Here is a 9,332-nt window from a genome sequence, read left to right on the forward strand (position 1 = left end):
TCTTTTTCTTAATGATTTTTAAGGGTTCTTTAATATATGTATTAATCTCTAGCAAAAAATAAGGTGTTTCCTTAAACTTAATTTAAATAATTAAATCATTTTGTTGATTCCTTTGGACTATATACAATTTCTTTAAAGGTAGTCTTCTATGTCTTCTCGGGGTTTTTGGTATGCTTATAAAGACCTTCCACCCAAACTAATCACCTATATTTTCTTCTAGTGTTTTGTAGTTTAATTTTTTTACTTTGTTTTTTTTCCCCCAATTTAGTTTGGTGTGAAATCTAAGATAAGGCTTTTGTTCTCCCCTGCCCCCACCCCAGGATAATTATCTAGGTGTCTAACACTGTTTAATGAATGAGTCATTCTTTCTCCAGTGGTTTTAGAAGTAATCCTTATCACATACTAATTGAAATATGAAATGGTGCCTGTTCATGACAAACTTCCAGGTGTAATCAAACAGTATGCACAATGCAGTAAGAGCCCCCAAAAAGCACAGTGCAGAGTGAAAGTTAGCCAAGCTCTATGGCAGCCAAGCCAGTGCAGCCCATGAGCCTAGAGAAAGGGGCATCTCTTCTAACTAGGGAGATAGCCTCAGGTTCTAGCCAAGCACCTGCAGAGATTCCTTGAAAGGCGGCAGGGGGCTTCTCTAATTGGCACAAAGTCATCATATAGGCTAGTGGCAGCCCCTTCCCTTTAATTTTTGGTATATTCCTGCAATAAATCAGCACTAATAACCTCAGCCTATAATTGTTCAAAATATCTGTTAGGCAAGGTCTTCATTATTTTCCCTTCAAAAATTTTATCAGTATTTTCTCAAGTTTATTTTTCCACATGAACTTTGGAAACATTCTGTTAAATTTCCTCATCACATCTTTTTCTTCCCTACTTTTGACCTCGACACTTTTAGAATTGCTTTAAATATATATATGTCCATTTACTTGAATCACTTCTTTATTCATACTTTTTCTTCTGATCCTGAAACAGAAGATGCACTTCCAACTTGAAAAGACTTCTGCACCCACTCATGTTATATCTTTACCTTCCAACCCATTACACTGCCCCTTGTTAGGTTCCCTGGTTACTGCTAAGAGTAAAAGAATCATTATTCCACAAGAACCACAGAATACAAATAACACTTAGAATGAAACAGCCCTACTTTACAGTAGAAATGAGGGAAAACACAGACTTCAATCCAGGTCAGGTTTCCATTTCCAGTTCCATTTCATAAGCACTCTAGACAGTAATGAGTGTTAGGTGAAAGCCAGTCATGACCAAGAGTTCAAACCTTGGATGTGCTTCATGGAAAGGGCTAGCCTAATGACCAGGAGTGGTCTCCTGAGATGTGCTCTCCTGCCCCAGTGTTTGCAAGCCTAGAAAGTTTGCTCAAAGCAGTTTTATTTGCATGAAAAACTGCTGAGTTCAGAAAATATTTTGCCTGCTTAAAGACTCACATACTTCAAATACAAAAACAGTACAAACAGAATTTTATTGCAAATAGAAGACTGTTATGTTTTTTCTCAATAAGATTGGAAACAAATGACACATTCTAAGTTGTCTAAAAAATATTTTCTGGCAAAAGAAAACTTTATTTGAAAATTATGATTTGCTATTTTCACTAGAATATTTTCTTAAGTTCCCTTCAAAATCCTATATCAGAATTTGCCCAGACCTGATGACAGAGCCTTACAGAAAAGCAAAGCAAGGCAAGGCACCTATATGCTTGGGTCTGACAATGTGATTTGGGAAAATGTCATCATGCTTTAAAATGCAAAGGGGACATTGGCTTCTATCATAATATAACAACAAAAGACTTTCTCTCACTGAGTCTCTTCTTCATTACACGGGTAAAATAATTCTAACAGTGACTCTTCTGCAAAAGGCAATCTATGGCAGGAATTGCTAGAACAGAGACTTGTCATGTTGGTTCTGCGTCAACAGTCTCTAACCCGACAACCTGAGAATACGCACAGATAAAGTGCTATCAGTTCAATGGAAATTGGCTGGTTTTCAAAGGGTATGACTGCATAAGCCCATTGTTCAATTTCAAAAATGAAACCCTCTAGAAGCAATTTCAAAATTACACAAATCTTTCACATACACAGATAGTGCAGGTAAGGCTCATCCATTTGCCACATAACAATAAATTGCTGAAGACTTTTAAACGAACACCACTATCTATACAATGCCTGTTTGAAAATCTATACAGTGTACAAGTAAAGAATGTAATAAAGTATCCAATAAAATTAAATCGTTTTCATTAAAAATTGTTCTGGTGCCACGAGTGTAGGGGGAGAATCAATGAAGGGTAAGTGAATGATTGCATAGATAGTTATTAAAGTTTAGAGAAAGCTGTCATGGTTTAAATTTTTATTTACTGAATTCAGTTTCAGATATTTTTTTATAAATGTGAGTTTTGGGCTGCTGATTTTTGAAGGAAGAAGCACAGTATACAGTTTGAAAACATGGACTTGGAGTCATAAAATCATAAAAGTCAAATTTGTGCTCTTCCACTTACCGATTGTGGAATCCTGGGCAAGTACCTTCCCCTCCTTTAATAGAAGTTTCCTTATTTCTGAAACAGAGTTGTCGAAATTACTAGAGTTAGTAAATTAGTTATTTAGCACAGTGTGGCAAATAACTTTAAAACAAATAATGGTTGTCCAAGTAAACAGGTAAAACTACTCAAACTTTTGATATATTAATGAGGGCTTGTCTTGAAACTGAATCAATGTGGGACAAAATAAAAGGAAAACAATAGTATTCAGTGAGGGTCCTGAACTTATCTTGTAAATCTTTGTAATGAGAGCTATCGAGGTCTTAAAATAAGATGATTTTGTTTTAGAAAATGTACTCTGCTGACCATTTAGAGAAGATATTGAAGCTGTGTGAAACTGGAAGTAGGGAGATGAATTAAGGGAGTTGGGTTCCCTTTATATCGAGCTTAATATTATTGGGTATCTGAGCAGCTAAATACAAGAGGGTATAGAAATGACAAATTTTAGAGTGATGTAATTCTTTATTGCATTGGGAAAAGGTACCTGTCATAGGTCTTACAGCTTTGATTTATCTCAGTAAATCTTTGATAGTATACAGGAAATTAAAATGATGTTGGTACCTCCAGGGATGGATGGATGGATTGATTGATTGATTGATTGATTGATTGATTTTAGAAAGGCAGACTGCCACATGCAGCACCTCATTTGGATGTGTCTGGAGTCTTGGAAGCTTGACTACCCTACGATCTCCTACAAATGGACCTTGAGAGCTTGTTTAGAAGTTCTAGCAAGGAAGGACAGCTACTCCTATACCCTTGACAGAAGAATGGTTCTTCTCTATCCCAGAAGGTCATCCTCTTGGACACAGCACATGGCTTCGGGAGGGAGTGGTGAGGGAGGAAGGGGACACCTGCCTAGCCAGCCAGATCAGCCGAATCAACCTGAGTGATCAATGAGGTCTCAGATGTCACAGCCAGATCACCCTCACGTCCTAGGGACCTATTTAACTCTATTCCTAAAGTTACCTTTTAATTATTTTAGTTATCATTTTAATTATTTTAAGTTCATATTTGAGCTCAGCTATTGAGAAAATCTGAAGGCATGGGAATAAAGCCAAGTGAAGGAATTTCAGAAAATGGTAAGAGTAAGAAGTTCATGAGGGAAGGTAACCAGTAAAGGAACATTCTAGTTATTACTGAACAACATGGACTCTAGATAATACAATAGAAGTTGATGAGATAGTAAAGAGAAATGCATAGTTAATGGCAATTCAGATTACATGCTGTATGACAAGCTAGCAATGTGTTGACTTTTGGGCTTACATAAAGATTACATGAGTACCAAAAACATTAGCCTATATAAATATTTTAGAAAGTTCTTTGAGAAACTGTATGTATTAGTCAGAGTCCTGGAAGGAAACAAATCGCTCATTCAAACCAGATAATTTGAGAAAAGTTTAATAAAGAGACTATAAAGGTGTGAGCAAGGTTTAAGAAATAGTAACCCTCGGGGCACCTGGCTGGCTTAGTCAATGGAGCATGCAGCTCTTGATCTTGGAGTTGTGAGTTCAAGCCCCACGTTGGGTATAGAAATTACTTAAAAATAAGATCTTCAGGAAGGAAGGAAGAAAGAAAGGTAGAGAGTTGCCCTCATATACTTTGGGAAGCCATTACTACCCCCGGACCCGAAGAGGTAAGAGGAAGGGAAGGGAAATTTACTAGAACCTAGAGAGGATAACTATATGGAGAAGATGCCTAATAGAAGTTGTGACCTTCAGTAAAGGGGCACAGCCAAATGGAAACTGGGCAGGAAGAGAACAGGGGGAATAAATGTGCCAGTATCACTTTCCTCCCACATTCCCATCTGCTGGCGCTTCCCATTGCCCAACTGAATGCAACGGAGCAACTGGATGCAGCCCCAAAAGGAGCAGAACAGGATAAAGAGAAGATGGAGAGTAAATCTGGAAGGTTAAGATGAAGACATTCCAGACATTTATTTACTTTTTATTTTTGTAAAAGATTTTATTTATTTATTTGTCAGAGAGAGAGAGAGCACAAGCAGGGGGAGCAGCAAGCAGAGGGAGAAGGAGAAGCAGAAGTCCCGCTGAGCAGGGAGCCTGATGCGGGGCTTGACCCCAGGACCCTGGGATCATAACCTAAGCCGGAGGCAGATGCTTAACCAACTAAGCCACCCAGGTGCCCCTATTCAAGACTTTTAAACTAATATTTTATAAGATGCAAGAAAGAGTTATCTTTATTTACATTGGACTTTATTTGAATGTAACTCTCTTTAATGATAGAGAAATTTTAATCTATATGAGTATTTTTGGTTTGGGATTTATTAAATTCAGGGCAGCACAGAACTTAGCATGTGGAATATTCTTTATCATTTCCAGATACATTTTACAGTCACTGGAAACAGAAGGAACATGAGAAAATATAGAAAATCACACATGTACTTGAGGAAGTGTTTGTATATGTCAAATTTATATGATGGAAGAATGAAATAAAATACAAAATGTGTATAGTTTATAAGCTTAAAAACTTCTGTTGCCTAGTGGGCATCGTGAAATCCAATTTGATATTAAAATAAATATGAAAATCCACAAAAGATATTTAGAAAAATCATTTACATAATGCCCAAACATCAGAAACTACTTAAATGCCTTTAGGCAAAGCATAATGTGTTTTTATGACACTGACACTTAAAATTTCTTCTTTAAGCAAAGGATATCATCTAGTTTTTTGTATGTGTCTGTTAGCACAATACTTAAATTTTCACATGAATAATTGAAACAACATTGTCTCATCATCTACTTCAAATAATGTTTAAAAGTGCAGGCAGGTTACAATTTTAGTTAAGAGTATTGTAATTTATTATTTCAACTAGTAAGAAAAAATTCTTTTTTCACAGATCTTTAAAATGAGACAATATTTAAATACACACTTAAAAATAAAGTCTTAAAGTAAATTATTTTTGCAAATTTGGTGGGTTTTTTTTTTTCAGAATACTTTATTTTGTATCATTTAAAATATTAGAGTCTATTAGCCAGGTGCTGGCCAAAAGTTTCTTACAAGTTTTGGGGCACCCGGGTGGCTCAGTCAGTTAAGCATCCAACTCTTGACTTTGGCTCAGGTCATGATCTCAGAGCCATGAGATTGAGCCCTGCATCAGGCTCTGTGTTCAGCAGCGAGTCTGCTTGAGATTCTCTTTTTCCCTCTCCCTCTGCCCCTCCCCACCCTCTCTCTCAAATAAATAAATAAATCTTAAAAAAAAAAGAAAATAGCATAGAAACTTAGAAGGAAACCATAAAGAGTATTTTTTGGGGGGGAGGAGGTGGTGGGAAGGAGAAAGAAGAAGATGCAGATATTTATATGAAGATTTAAGAGTATGATTAAAGAATATATTCAGAAGATGTCTTGTTTTAGGATGTTAGGTGGTTAAAGGAATAGAGGGATTTTCACAACCAAAGATATTAACTAATGAATTATTTAACAAAGATTTTTAAAGATTCTATAACTGTAACCAATGTATGTCCCCTACCCTTAGTTGATATATTAAATACTGAATAATGGATGAAATGTCACTTAAGGGTTAATTTAAAGTTGGACAATTTTATAATGTATATTTTTAATAAAGAATGAGCTCACAGTAAGAACAACAACAACAACAGCAAAAAACAAGGGTGCCTGAGTGGCTCAGTCGGTTGAACATCCAACAGTTGGTTTCAGTGTAGGTCATGATCTCATGCTTGTGGGATTGAGCCCCGCATTGGGCTCTGCACTCAGTGTGGAGTCTGCTTCAGATTCTCTCTCTCTCTCTCAAATACAGAAGTAAGTAAGTAAGTAAATAAATAAATAAAATATTTTTAAAAAGCAAGCATGCAAAAAATATATATTTCAATGGAAAAGGAATTAAAGTTTTTAGAACAGATTAAAATGATGCTATAGAGCAAAAATTATTAATGCTATATTTTTTAGCAATTAAAAAACAAATTAAGTCCTTTTTGAATTGCCCTAAAATCCTATGCTTTGACCTACCTGGGCTGCATTTTTGTGTTTGATCTGAAATGAGGATCTAATTTTATTTTTATTCATGTGACTAGCCAATTGTCCCAGCACCATTAAGTCACCTCTTCGCTGGTTTATAATTCCATATCATTCATATACTGTAGTGTCATATTAATGGATCTGTTTCCACGTACTTTGTTCTGTTCTACTGTTTATCCATTCAAGCATCAGCACCCCACTATTCTTTTTTTTTTTTTAAGTAGGCTCCATGCCCAACATGGGGCTTGAACTCACAACCCTGAGATCAAGAGTCACATGCTCTACTGCCTGAGCCAGCGAGGCGCCCCAGTCCTACACTGTTTTAACTACTATAGATCCATAATAAGTCTTTATATCTTTAAGGAAACTCCCCTCTTCTCAGTCTTTCACTTCTCTCTTCCTTTTTTTATTCTCTTTTTTCTCTTTCTATACCGCTTTTATTTTTTCGTTCCCTCTTACTTACTCTATTTTAAAAGAACTTGTCCTGTCTGGATTAGAATAAATTTGTCAATAACATGAAAAACAGTTTTATCATTCTGTTGTCCTTTATATCTCTTTTCTCTTTTTCTGGAACTCTTTTTTTAATTATGCTTGTATATTAGACTTTTTCTACTTAAACACTTCTGTATTCAGCATTCTCTAACTTTTAATTAATTATCTCTTGTCTTTTCACTTCAGAATTTTACTTTTTAAAAAATCTGTTCTTTTCTGTTCATAGTTCTTGTTCTTTCATTATGTTTTATATTTCTTCTTTTATTATTTTCATTTTCACTTAATGGGAATTCAATGTCCCTTTCATAGAGATCCTAATTGTATTTTGCCAGCTTCCTCTGAACTAAGATACTTCTTATTCTTTATCAGTAATAAACCCAAAACTCATACTGGTTGGGGTTGATATCCAGGTTCCATATTTTTCTGATCCTTCTGGGATACCTGTCACTTTCCATACTGTATTTGATGTCTCTCTTTATTGCCAATACCTGGACTAATAGATTAGTAAGTAAAAGTATTTAAATATTTGTTAATTCTCTAGTAATCCTTTGAATATAATTATTTGGATTTCTGACCATTCCCACAGTGACCAGCAAAACATCCCATTTAACGTCTCTAATCTCAGCCTTGGTTAAGCTCTTCTCCTGACACTGTAGGGATTACAGGATACACTGGAACTAAGGGCAAGGTCTCTAGTGTTATGATACACCACAGTGTTTTCAAAATAATCAACAAGTTTGATTCATTGCACTATCAGCTGAAATAGATAATTTCAATTATACAACATAATGTTTGGAATCAGTACATAAATATATTAACTTTAGAAAAATACCACGTAAAACACAATTTTAATTGATAAAAGCTAAAAACTGTTTTCATAAATAATTTGACAAAGATTTTACCACTTCAATTGCCCTCTATACTTTAAATAGCCAACATCTTGGTACATAGGCTAATTCTGCATGTATGATAAAATAGGTAAGTAAACATCAACATTAGAGACTGCTAATGGGAATTCAGACAATTCAATAATAATGTAAGATGATTTACTTTTTTCCAAATGAAAATAAACATTGCAATTTTGGTTTTGATAAGAAAACACATATTTGCAATTATCAAAATATTCAAACTCATGTTTTCATTCCTCCTGCTATATGTTTCCCTATGGCTTCAATTTAACACATTTTTTAAAAAACTTGACTATAAATTTTCCTGTTAGATTAATTAATCCCAAATTAAGAAATGTGAGACTACACACATGAAAAAGATGTAACATCCTTGAGAAAAATGATATTATTACTTAGAGGATATCTGAAAATTTGAAAATATTTTGGACATTAGTTTTTTTTTTGTGGATATATTAGTGTAAAGCACATAGAGATTATTAGTAAATTCTTTGTTAATTCAAATACTACTCTAACAACACTTGTTCATTTTCTTCTTGGTCTTAATGTTTCTTGGGACAAATAGTTGTTCTTTATCAATATTATTATATAATGTTTCCTAAATTGTGGTATAAATAAAAATCTTTCCCCAGTCTTGTATATTTAAAATCATTTTCTTGAACAGTATATGATAGAAACTCTGAGCCTATTATAAGCCTGAATCAAACCATGAGAACTAATGCTATTTAGAACTATTCAGAAATTTCCTCTTAAGGGGCACCTGGGTGGCTCAGTTGGTTGGGCATCTGTCTTCAGCTCCAGTCATGATTCCAGTGTCCTGGAATTGAGTCCCGCATCGAGCTCCCTACTCAGCAGGGAGCCTGCTTCTCCCTCTGTAGCTGCTCCCTTTGCTTGTGATCTCTTTCTCTGTCAAATGAATAAATCTTTTTTAAAACATGTCCTCTTAGGAAATGGAAAATTGTCTATTAAAGGTGTCAGAAATAATGTAAAAACAACTTCACAAACAATATGTAGAATCTCCATATGTAAATGAAAAGATGCTAACCTCAAAGTCAGGAAAATCTTGGGACACCTGGGTGGCTCAGTTGGTTAAGCAACCGACTCTTGATTTCAGCTCAAGTCATAATCAAGGTGGTGAGATCAAGTGCTGCGTTGGGCTCCTCACTGGGTGTGAAACCTGCTTAAGATTCTTTCTCTCCCTCTCCCTCTGCCACTCCTCCTCCCCACTCCACCCGACCCCCGGCTCGGGCTTGTACTCTCTCTCTACAAAAGAAAAAAAAAGTCAGCAAACTGAATAGGAAACTCCAGTTCTAAGAAATCTCCAGCAGTGGAGAAACTGAGAAAACACACACACACACACACACACACACACACACACACACACACACACA

This window comes from Callorhinus ursinus, unplaced genomic scaffold (genome assembly GCF_003265705.2).
Source record: "Callorhinus ursinus isolate GAN/ISIS: 27379988/994484 unplaced genomic scaffold, GSC_fseal_2.0 scaffold2, whole genome shotgun sequence".
Taxonomy (NCBI): Eukaryota; Metazoa; Chordata; class Mammalia; order Carnivora; family Otariidae; genus Callorhinus; species Callorhinus ursinus.